This window comes from Leptonychotes weddellii, chromosome 1, assembly GCF_054177405.1.
Source record: "Leptonychotes weddellii isolate Sample4059 chromosome 1, ASM5417740v2, whole genome shotgun sequence".
Lineage (NCBI taxonomy): Eukaryota > Metazoa > Chordata > Mammalia > Carnivora > Phocidae > Leptonychotes > Leptonychotes weddellii.
Window position 1 is genome coordinate 28,710,919 of NC_138369.1, and position 13,234 is coordinate 28,724,152.

Sequence of the window (13,234 nt, forward strand, 5' to 3'; positions counted from 1 at the left end):
AGAGAGCGAGCGAGAGAGAAACAGCATGAGAGGGGAGAGGGTCAGAGGGAGAAGCAGGTGAGCCAGGCTGTTTTAGATCCCACATATAAGTGATAGCATACAGAGTTTCCCTCTCTCTGCCTGCCTAATCTCACTTAGCACAATGACCTCGAAGTCTGTCCATATTGCAGCAAACAGCACGATTTGCTTCTTTCTTGAGGCTGAATAATATTTCATTCTATCTATCTATATATATATATAGTTTATGAAGATATTCATTTTATATATTTTATATATATATTTTTATATATAGTCTTTGTCCATCTGTTGACAGACAGGTTGTTTTCATATCTTGGCTATTGTGAATAATGCTATAATAAACATGGGGGTGCAGGTATCTCTTCAATAACCTGTTTTCATTTTCCTTTGGAAATATATACCCAGAAGTGGAATGCTGGATCATATGGTAGTTCTATTTTTAATTTTTTGAGGAACCTCCATACTGTTTTCCATAGTGGCTGGACCAATTTACTTTCCCACCAATGGTGCACAAGGGTTCCCTTTTCTCCAACCTGACCAACAGCTGTTATCTCTTGTCTTCTTAATGATAGACATTCTAACAAGTGTGAGGTGCTATCGCATTGTGGTTTTGATTTGCATTTCTGTGATGATGAGCAATGTTGAGCATCTTTCCGTGTACCATCTGGATGTCTCCTTTGGAAAAATGTCTGTTTAGTTCCTCTGTCCATTTTTTAATAGAATTTGTTATTGTTGTCATTTTATATGAGTTCTTTTCTTAAAAGATTTTATTTATTTATTTTAGAGAAAGATAGACCATGAGTGGGGGGAAGGGCAGAGGGAGAGAGGAAATCTGAAGCAGGCTCCATGCCCAGTGAGGAGCCCAACTCGGGACTCAATCTCACGACCCTGAGGTCATGACCTGAGCTGAAATCAGGAGTCGGGGTCTTAACGGACTGAACCAACCACGTGCCCCAAGTTATAGGAGTTCTTTATGTATTTTGGATATGGACTCCATATCTAATGTATGGTTTGCGAGCATTAGATTTTTTTAAGAAAAATAGGAGACAACATGTTTCCCTGGGAATGTTCGAGAAACAAAGCATATCTGTGTTCAAGTAGACAGTTTAAGATGTCACATTTGGGTAATTAACATTAGCTGCCACTCTGGACAAAACTTGAAAAATCTCAGTGGCTTAACAATAAAGATTTCTTCCTACCTTGCATACTGTAGAATGTAGATCGGGGACTATCTTCCTCTTACACAGGAGACTTGAAATCTAAAGTCACAGCAGTGAAGGAAGAGAGAAATGGAGGTGTGCACTAGCTGTCAACAGCCCTGACCGAGAAGTGAGACCGTTGCTTCCATGCATGGTCCATTGGTCAGAAATAGTCACAGGGTCCTAAGCTAACTGTAGGGGAGCACACAGAATATTTGGGGAGCAGGAACTATCGTGGCCACAGGTGCCATTATAAGACAAATATGGCCTGCTTCACTTTTATATTACCCATCTGGCTACTGTGGACAGTTAGATTTGCAAGTCCAGCATATGTAATGGATTCAAAGTCAAAAGACCTGTGTCCTAGTTATGCTCTTTCTCAAGTCAGGGAAGTGTAGCCAGAGGATTTTTTTCTTTCCTTGGGAGATTTATCCCCTCCTACCACTGGAAAAGCAAAGGGACTTTTTTCTCTTCCTGTCATGAGCAGGAAGTTGTTCCAAGTTGAGTTGGTCATACTTTTGACTGGGAAACTTGGAAAGAGAATATGAAGTCATCAAGCAAAAGGAAAACTATTTTTCATTTCATTTCATTTCATTCAACTGTTTTTATTCAGATTCAGATATTCATTTTATATATTTTATATATATATTTTTATATATAGTCTTTGTCCATCTGTTGACAGACAGGTTGTTTTCGTATCTTGGCTATTGTGAATAATGCTATAAAAGGTATTTCTAAACTAAAAAAGGAAATTCTATTCTTCTGATTAGGAGGTCCACAGGTATGAGAGGTAGCAGGCCTTTTCAATTTGTAGCACATAAACCAGATCTCATTTTTCGTTTTGGATTTGGAGATACGTAAAACTTGATGTCTTCCAGCATTTTGAAGAATAATTCTCAGAAGATAGACAAACGTCTGCACAGGTCCAATCAGTGGCATGAATCCAGGTGTTTGCCTGGAATGGAATTTTACCAAAAGCAATTCAGGCTGCATCTCTGTGTTCAGAAGAACATCATGTTGATCAGTATAGCCAGGCATTGGGGCTCATTCACTGGTCTCAGAACCAAAGGCCAGCGCTGACGGCCCAGCTGCTAAGGTTAAAGAGGCTATGTTGTAATCTCATCTTAAATGGGGTTTCTGAGCCATGCACAGAGAGATAGGGAGAGAGGCAAGCTGGAGAGAAATAGTCTGTGATGAGTGACGAGGCTTTGTCAGTTACATCCAACTTGTACACTTCATAAATCAGAGAATATTTCCTGATCTGAAAATCTGGATTTGCAGCTTTGGTGATTATTTTTAGATAAGTTCTGAGAGGTTACAAGTAGGGGCTTGAAAACACAAAACCCCAGAGCAGATAAGCCATCTGTGTGCGCTCAAGGAAAGAGAAGTGAATTTAATCTTTATACTCTTCAAAAAAAAGAGGAAGGCGTGTTGGCAGGTCCGTAAAATATGTATGATGGCCAGGGTGGCAGAGACTCAAAGTCAAGGAGAGAATCATTTACCCGATGTCATCATTCTGCCTGGATCATCTGCTAAAGTTTCCTGAGCTTCAGTCGTCCTGGTGCCATAATGATCTCTGAAAAGAAACAAAATTCTTGTCTCAAAAAGATCACAGATTTGGTGTATGACTTATCACCATAAATATTGGGAGACATTTTTTACATGTTTACTAAAGTCATGGAGACTTATTTAGGCACTAAAATTCTCGGGGTGGGGCATGATGGTCCCTTTCATGTATGCTTTGCTTTGCCTCCTCCCCAAATCCAGAAAACTCTGACAGCTCCACGACACTAATAAGACATCCCAAATATAACCTCTTAACACCCTCCTGTGAAAATCAACCAGACCCTTACAAATCTTTTTTACTCTCCATTATACAAACAGGTGAAGAAACTTGGAAACCATCCTCAGTGTGGTTAACGCTAGGTATTCTGTGTTGAACAGACTAAGAAAGATTAATCCTTACGTTCTCAACTTTTTTCTTCTTTTCATATTAAACATAGTTATATCTGGTTGAAGGAAGATTCGTTGATGAGTATCTTGCTTTCAGATGGCCTCACTTAGTCTCTAATACTAGTTATCAGTCTTTGCAGTGATTCTGTGATATTATCAACATCTTTACAGTAATTTCCTTTACTGCATAAATCAGATGATCAGTTTCTGTTGCTTACTACCAGAATTTCTCCTTGGTGCATTACCTGTTCTGGCTGGTGTTGGAGTTGCTTACATCTATATGGATCTCACCAATGAAATGTAGCATCTTTCAGCATAGGTTAGCTTAATGTGTCGTGTGCCTCATAATGCCCAGAGTAGAACCTCACATCCAAAAGTTAAAAGCGTGAATTCTGGAGTCACATCACACTGATTAAAATCCCAGCTTCGGGACACCTGGGTGGCTCAGTCGGTTGAGCGTCTGCTTTTGGCCCAGGTCATGATCCGGAGATCCTGGGATCAAGTCCCATATTGGACTCCTTGTTCAGCAGGGAGCCTGCTTCTCCCTCTGCCTGCTGTTCCCCCCTGCTCACACTCTCAATCTCTCTTTCTCTCTGACAAATAAATAAGTAAAATCTTAAAAAAAAAAAAAAAAAAAAAATCCCAGCTTTTTCCTTTACTAAGTGCATGACCTTGGGCAAGTTAGCAACCTTTCTCAGTCTTGGCTTCTTTGTATAAACTTAAGAACACCTCCCTGTTTTAATGCTTAAGGGCCCAGAACATAGAAAGCCTTTTATAAGTATTAAGTATTATTAGAAAAATAAATAAATAAATTATTATTAGGTATTATTAGTATGAGACTAAATTGTTTTTATTACTTCATGTTATATTCATATTCTATATAATATATCACATATACCTATAATTATTATCATACATGTTACATAAATTATGTTTATATTATATGTATCATGTTACAGTTATTATTATAAGTGAATAAAAGTATCATTGAATTTAGTTGTTTCTCAAACTGTAAGCTCAGTTTTAATTGACCCTATGAGGTGGCTTGCTCATTTTTAAGAAAAGTTTTCTAACCCTTGGTTTTTTAAAAATGTATATTAAAAGGTTTCCCTTTGAAGGAAGTTATCATTTTTAATATGGAGGTTATTAAAATGCCAGCAGGGAGTTTTTCCATAACATGCTAAATTTTTCAACCTCTGTGCAAGCGGTCTTCACCTAGTTGAAATATTGTTGAGTCTTTTTCTTTTTTTCTTTTTTTTAAAGATTTTATTTATTTTTTTGACAGAGACACAGCAAGAGAGGGAACATAAGCAGGGGGAGTGGGAGAGGGAGAAGCAGGCTTCCTGCAGAGCAGGGAGCCCGATGCGGGGCTCAATCCCAGGACCCTGGGATCATGACCTGAGCCGAATGCAGACACTTAACCAACTGAGCCACTCAGGCGCCCCTGTTGAGTCTTTTTCTTAATGTCATGATGTTTCTCAAGAAAAATCTGTGCATTTCATCTGCCTGAACACAGTGCTTCCCGGAGCAGCTGTGTTTTCCACAGAGTTGTAGGGGCTGTAAAGTCATTTCTTTATCCAGACCTCTTTCACTTGATCTTCCTATGGGGCCTGACTCTGAGAAGCTTCTCTTCTTCTTGCATTTCTGAAGGACTCTGTCTGCTTTCAGGCTGCTGGTCAGTTTCATCCCTCCATCTGACCTCTCTAACAAATGGAGGACGTTGCTTCCTCCTTGGCACTGCAAAGGATTCTGCTGAGTTTCACTCCCCCTTTTTTAACACTGATGTCAGAAATTTTCTTTTGTTTCGTTGAGACGACATTTGCATCCCTAGATTGAAGTGATAATGCCTCAGTTCTCAATCATGTCATCAAAATGGCAAACAGGGATTGGTTTGGCTTTTAATTTCTTTGGAAACCCCTGGTCCCCAGAAGAGTGTCATCATGACAGTGCTGCAGTGAATGCAGAACTGATTTATCTGTTCAACCATTATTAATTGGGGATTGACAATGGGTAGGATTTGCTCAGAATGTTGGCCTGACTCCGAGATGAATGGGACACATCCGCCCGTGTTGTCCAAGCAAACAGTCTCAGAGGGTGGAATTCTCTACTGAAGATCAATGCTCCTCTTTATTTCAAACTCATGGCACCAGTCCTTATTTGGAATATAAATACAACAAACTCCCCATAGACCTCCAAGGACTGAAGAATGCCAGGGAAAGACAGAAAAAGGAGAAGAAGGTCATGAGGGGAAGAGGTTGCTGAGCATTATCTGCCTCCTCAGTACATGAGAACTCTTCTCATCCAGTTTCACAAATAAGGAAACAAGAGCTCAGAGAGATCTGGTACCACTTCGGTGGTGACATGGCTGGAATGTGGCAGAGCCAGCTGGTGGCCTCTGAGACCTGTGCTCTTCCCCCTCCTCGGGGGACAATGGGGAATGGGTAACAAAGCAGGGCGACACACTGTTCGGACCAGCTGAAGGGCCCCTAACTGCTCTTGTTCCAGAATCTGAGAAGATAAGCAAAGTCAAAGAAAGAGCACTTGAATGATTTTGACTCCTATTAACTGTTACTACCTAATTAGAAGGTATTTGGTGTAGCCTGCTAAATTTCTAAATGTGTATCTATCTACCTATGTACATCTTGATGTCTGCCCTAGAGAAATACTTGCTCATGGATAGCAAAAAGCACGTACATTAATTATAGAATTTTATATAATGTGCAGAAACTGGAAACAACACAAAGGCTCATTAATATTGGGATAATTAAATATATCTTGATGGATCTATACTATTAAGTACTATGATAAGGTGGATCTAAATATGTAGAACTAAAAAGATCTTCAAAACACATTAAAGTGGGAGATATAGGCTTCTAGTTATGAAATGACTAAGTCATGGGGATAAAAGGTACAGCATAGGGAATATGGTCAACGTTATTGTCATAGCGTTGTATGGTGACAGATGGTGGCTGTATTTGTGGTAAGCACAGCATAACGTACAGACTTGTCAAATCACTCTGTTGTACACCTGAAACCGTTGAAACATTGTGTGTTGACTATACTTAATTTAAAAAAGCACATTAAGTGAAAAGCATCAAGTAGCAGAAACATGTATGATAGAATGATCACACATATGTAAAAATTAATTTAAAATTCAGTATTTCAGGGGCACCTGGGTGGCTCAACCAGTTAAGCATCTGCCTTCAGCTCAGGTTATGATCCTGGGGTCCTGGGATCGGGCCCCGTGTCGGGCTTCCTGCGCCTCGGGGAGTCTGTTTCTCTGTCCCCCTCCACCCCTTGCTGGCGCTCTCTCTCTCTCTCTCCCTCTCAAATAAATAAATAAAATCCTTTTTAAAAATTCAATATTTCAGAAAAGGGAATGATGAGTTAAGAAGAAGAAAATAATACTTCCAAATTGGGGAGAGAGAGAGAGAGAGAACAAGAGCACAGACTGCTTCATGTGGAAGGTGGTATTTGAATGGGAACTTGGAGCATGGTAAAATGTAGAGATAGAAGAATTTACCCAGAGCCACCTAGCTAACAGGGAGCTGAGCCAAGGTGGGTACCCAGTTCCATCTGAATCCAGAGTTGGGGCTTTTAAATAAGATTTCTCTGACAGTACAAATCCTAAACAGCAAATATAAGCTGTAGACATCACCCTACATCTGCATAAGGTAGAGGTAGAGGATATGCATATGCCTTTATTAAGTATTTGCCACGTGTTAGGCGCTCTGCTGGAGGCAGTATTAAGTATCCAGGTGAATTAGAGTTCCTGGCCTTAATAGCTTGAAGTCTGGTAGGGGAAAGAAGATGCATTTATAAATCATTTTCCTATATGAAAGTTAAACAGACTCTAAGACAAAATGATAGGGTAATTCAAAAGGAGGATTCATGAGCCAAAAGGAAAGTTGCCTCCAGCTGGGAGATTAGAAGATGGACCAGGTAAAATGTGTTAAAATACAAGAAACAGAAAACTAACAGTGACCTAAACCATAAGTCTTACTTTCTACCAGGGCTCCTTTTTTTTTTTTTTTTTAAGATTTTATTTATTTATTTGAGAGAAAATGAGAGACAGAGAGCACGAGAGGGAAGAGGGTGGGAGGGAGAAGCAGACCCCCTGCTGAGCAGGGAGCCCAACGCGGGACTCGATCCCAGGACTCCAGGATCATGACCTGAGCCGAAGGCAGTCGCTTAACCAACTGAGCCACCCAGGGGCCCGTAAGTCTTACTTTCTGAATAAGAAGTCTGAAGCTGGCTCTTCCTACGCTGATCCAGCATCTCAACAGTGTCATTAAGGACATAGGTTTTTCCTGTCCTCCTCAATAACCCTTCATCTTTGGGCTGGTCACATCAGTGTCCAGTATGGCAGCCACATTTGAAAGCAGGAAGCAGGAGGAAGCCAGGACAGCAAAGAGAACGGGGCGGTGGGGGAGGGGCGGGGCTTTTAATGAGGCACAGTCTCTTGGCATCTCTCTGAACAAACTTTTCCCCAGATACCTCCTCCAGCCATTTCTTCTTATAGTTCTTTGGCCAGAACGGGTCATAAGCTCCTCCACCCCGAGGAATGCCGTGAGAGTTCCATCCTGCCTTTTCCACTCTATCATGGAATCCTGGCTAGGAGTAAGGAGCTCTGGGGCCCTGAGGAGCACCGGAGGGTATCTGCCACAGCAGGTTCTGTGGAGGAAGCTGTTCTTGGGTTGGATCCGAAACAATGGTGGGAAGAACATTTATTGGATTGTCTATCCAACATCACTTTTCTAAGAATTGACCCTGCCCAGCTCCAAGTGGGAGTTGCCAAGATCCTACAATATGTTCCTGCCTGCTGGGAATCATTATAATAGATTTAAATAGATACTGCCAAATCAGTCTTCGTCTTGTCTGTTCCTCTCCAGGGGCATTTCTAACTTTCTTCCTTTTATTGAAGCTAATTGTGTAAGCGTCGTACTGCTGCTTGGCTGTCAGTCAATACGGTTGTTAATTCTGTGCGCTCAGTTTCTGGCATCAGTCAAGATCTCAAGCATTTCATCAGAAAGGATTATTAACCATGCATAAGGAAATCAAAAAGGCACAAAAGGGACACTAGGGTATCACAGAGGTACCGAGAGCAGAAAGCTTGCTACCATCCCACAGGTTAGGGGAACAAAGAGATTGGGTTATTAAAACTTAATAGAAACCCTTAAGAGAAATAGGGGGGTGGAGTAAGAGGGAATGGGAAGGAGGGAAAATAAGAGGCTTGAGAGAGGAGGCCCCCCCCCCCACTGGAGCTAAGTCCTTTGAGGTTCAGGTGCTTGCTGGTACTGATGTGTCTGAAAGAGTTTGATGAGCCTGGTTCTGGAAATGGAAAGACCTACAGCTGGAACCAAAGGGCGCTGCCCAGTTGACAGCAACAGCGACAAAACCAGCAGGAGCAGGTCTCCTCTCTCCTCCTTGCTTCCTTTCTCTAGCCTCCCCTATGCGCGAACCTAACAGGAAGCTGCGGGCCAAACAGAAGCAGGGCTTGTGGAGTGCGGCCCCAGCATCACTAGCAGAGTACAGATGTGGAGCTAAAATAGCTTTATAACCAGCATAGCCTTTGTTATTATTTTTAGCACATCCTTATTGAGTGGATGTAATAATAGAACCTACCTCATAGCATTATTTTGAGGTTTCAATGAGGTAAATCATGAAAAGTAATTAGCAGAGCGCCCGAGCGCCTCATAAGCACTAGGAAAGTATTGGTGGGTGTTAGTCCTCTTTATTCAACAAGTATTTGTCGTGTACCTATTATATGCCAGGCACAGATCTAAGTCCTGAAAATACAGCAGTGACTCAGAAAGACAAGGTCTGTATCCCTGTGGCACTTGAATTCTAGTGAGTGGGCGTCCATAATCAACAAGAGTATTTCGGAAAGTGATACGTGGTATGGATATAATAAAAACAGTTTTGCCATTAAGAGTAAACATGGAAGAAGTTACCTAAGATTTGGTGGCTAGCAGCTAAGAAAATGAAAACGCAGGCCATGTTCAGTGACAATATTTGGGACATACTTATGCTAAAAAACTATTGTTTTCCTGAAATTCACATTTGACCTGTTTTTTCTCTGGCAGCTCTTCACCTAGGACAGAGTACGAAGTTTGCATTTTCTTCTGTCTGCAGTGAGAAACCAATGGTAGGGTTTTCAGAGGCACAGTGGAATGATCTATGTTTTACCAAGATCATTCTGATTACTTTGGAGAGCGGATGATAAAGAGGTAAGAACATGGCCATTGCAGTGGCCCAGGAAAGAGAGGATGGTGACATAGACTAGATAGCAGTGGAGGCTGAGAAAAGTAGATAGTTTGGGGAGATAAATTCTGGAGATAAAGATCTAAGGACTTGTTATTTATAGATTATTCTCGGGGGCGGGGGGATGGACAAGAGAAAGAGGAGAATGAAGGATCCTCCTAGGATTTTGGCCTCAGCAATGGGGCAAATTCTCTACGATCTAACGATAAGAAAGACTTAAATAGTGCTTACAATGGGCCATGTTCACTTTAAGCACTTCACATGTATGAACTCATTTAGTATTAACCCATTTAATCCTCACTATGAATTAAGCACTTGAGAGTTATAGGGAGACTTATCCCCATTTTACAGATGAGAAAATTAAGGCACTAAATGGTGAAGTAATGTGCCCAGGGTCATGCACATGATACATTGCAGATCTGGGTTTCTAACCCAAGCAGCCTGACTTGAGTCCATCTCTTAATTGTCATGCTCTGCTGTCTCTTGCGTATTGGGCACATCATGGGCACTCGGTAAAGAGTTATTGAATCACTGAACGTATGAGCGAATGGGAAGATGGGTCTGTAAATGGGGGACCCACATGGGTCTCATGTTTATTTACATACGGGTGGACACTACATCCCTACCCATGCCAGGGAGACGTTATCAGTGTGCTTTTCTCCATTCTCCACATGAATTTTCAGTTTCCCTCCATCCTTCTGGACATCATCTCATATGTTAATGTTGGAAGTCATTAAAAGAATACCTGGGAGGTGTTTTTAAGGCATAAACCGTTATTAAGTGTAGTTGAGAAATATTCTTTTGCAATGCTCCAAGCGAATTGGCACAGGTAGTTAAGTCTGAACTCCAAGGCCACATAGTATCAAATTCACATTGACTCTATCATCAGCCGAATTTGTGGGCCAGAGATCCTCCACCCTGGAGGGCATAATGTGCAGATGAACCATCTCATGGGGAGGGACTCCACAGCAGGAGGTGATCTAGTGTGGCAGTAAAGGCTGCTACCCGCGTAGGCGGAGAGTCTCGGGTTCAAATAATGGCTCTGCTCTGTGGCCTGAAGCAAGTAACTTAACTTCTCTGTGCTTAGCTTCCTTGTTTATAAATTAGGAATAGTAACAGTGCCTATTTCATTGGATGATTGTTGGGGCTAAAAAGATAATGCTTTTAACTAGTATCTGACCAAATAAAATGCAGAATAAAAGTTGGCATCTATTATTCCTATATCTAATTCTGAGCTAAGAGAAAGCCAGTCACATCAGGTCCACTAGAAGTATCCATAGCTCTGTAGTAGGTTCTTGCCTGGAATGTGCCCTGGTTCTCACGCCCAGCTGGGAGCTTGAGAAAAAAAGCAATGATTTTGTTCTTAGGACCATCTCTTACCACACTCCCTTTTCCCTTGGCTTCAGGAGCCCTCTCCTGGAATCCCTCTCCCCTCTCAAGACAAAGGGACAGCTGTCTACTTGGAGGTATTAATGACATGGCCCAGATCTTGCAGGCCTGTTGTGGCCCCCACCTTCCATTCCATCTTGGCTTCAGAGGAAGCGCACACCCAAGAACTTGTAAGCTGACTGCTACTTCCACGTTTTCCATTCACGTCACCACACTTGTGAGTTGAAGTGACTAATGGAAGAGTATGCAGATATTAAATGCCAGCCTAGGACAGGGAGTGGGGTTTATAGGGTTTTTCATCTTATTACTGATAGATGCTGGCCTCTGAGTGGTGAAAGCACCAAAGAAAACAATTCTGCAAGGAGGCACGTCTCAGTATCTGTTTGCACCATTACCAGGACATAAATTCATCTTTATGGCAACATCATTGAGGAAGATAATCTCAAAGAACCTGATACATCAGAGCTCCTGGGTGGCTCAGTTGGTTAAAAGTCCAACTCTTGATTTCGGCTCAGGTCATGATTTCAGGGTTGTGGGATGGAGCCCTGTCCACGCTCAGTGGGGAATTGGCTTGGGGATTCTCTTCCTCTCCCCCTGCCCCTCCCCCAGCTCACATGCACACAAGCTGTCTCTCTAAAATAAATAAATAAATCTTAAAAAACAAAAAATTTTTTTTAAAAAGAGCACGCAACATCCAATAAAAATAATTCTTTAGGAAACAAGTGAACCTACTCTAAGAAAACCCTGTATGCCTAAATATAAGTACATAAAACAGGTAGAAATTGGGGATGTTTATTCACATAACAAAAGGGTTTTTATTTTTAACTTCAATGCACACTTTTTCCTGGAATTTGTTGAAGTATGAGCTGTGAAACACATTTAAAGTGTGACCTGATTCACATGAAATTTTCCCCTTTTACATCCTGCCTTTTACGCTAACCAGCTCAATCACTTTGTCTCTCTAAACATCAAGACCTGGTTTGCAAAATAAGGGGCTTAGGTTGAATAATTTCAGAGTCCCATCCAGGAGCAAAATCCTATGTTTGTGGGACTGGAGAGCAGTTTGACATATTAATTCATTTTTTTTCTGTATATGTACATTTTTCTTTCACTCTTTCCCTCATTTAAGCAGATAGCAGATTCTGGGCTTCTGAGCCCCCAACACAATTTTGTGGCAAGGCAGAAAGCAGAGAGAACCTATCTTGTCGAGGGCAGAGGCAAAGAGGGTAGCTTGGAGAGTGAGCTTGGAGAAACCTGAAGGCAAAAGTGCTGTGGGGCTGGAATCCCAGAGAAAAATGGCTCAGTGGAACATTGACGCATCAGTGAGGATGAGTCCTATGTCCCAAGCTTCCTGCTGAAGCAGTCACAAGCTTCAGAACCAGCCTCTGAATGGTGACAGTGGTATTCCTAAGACCACTTCTGTGGTCTGACAGCTAGAATGTACCCCCACCACACCACCCCTCAGCTCAGAATTAGGCCCTAGGACTCAAGAGTGAGGAATCCCAAAAATGACTGAGATTAAGATTCCCACCAGTATGGCAGGATGGGGGCTCAAAATGAAAATTGAATTGGCTCAGTTATATGAGCAGATGGGATGCCCCAGGAATGCTAAATACAGGGACTGCATCCATACTCACTCTAGGTCCAGATCACAATATTTGCTGTCCTTCATTCTTTCCAAATTTTCTCTGTTAAATCCCCCTCCATTTTTGTCCAATCCTTTTATTTCTCCTCTTTTCAAAACTACGGGACTTGCATGAAAGAACATTGAAATGACTCTTTTCAGGGCCTTTTTTTCTCTTCCTTCGAGAACTCAAGGGCTCACAGAAAAGTCCGGGACTCTACAGATGCTGCTGTCTGGAAGGCACTTGGCAACCACTGCCCCTTGGGTGGGTTCAAGGGGGCACTTGCAAGGGCTATTAGGGCTCCATTCACCATGAAGAGCTTTGTGACTGGCTGTGTGACTTCAGACAGAAGTCAGTTTATATCTCTGAGCTTCCATTTTTAGAATTAAGCGGGGAGCGGGGCAGGGGTGAACATAGCCAGAGCGCCCATGAATGGCTGGGCAGACTGCACCTTCCTCAAGGATGTCCCAGCCAAGGGGGGCCAGAGTGAAAAATAAGTGCAGCCCCACCATCCACTAGGCAGCCCTGTGCCCCAGGGGACAGGCTGGTGAGGGTCTTTTCCTCAGCCACACAGAAGCAGCATGACTACCTCAGGCCCTTATAATAGCCAGGGAGTCCGGCTCCCGTACTCTGTGATTCCAATTTGCTAGGCTTTTTCCTCTAAATGACTTTGCTTCTAGCAGTTTTTCCACGGGGGGAGGAAACTTTCATAAATATATTCCTTTTTCTCTCTGAAGCACTTTTAAATATGTGTGTAATATATATATATATACAATTATACAAAAG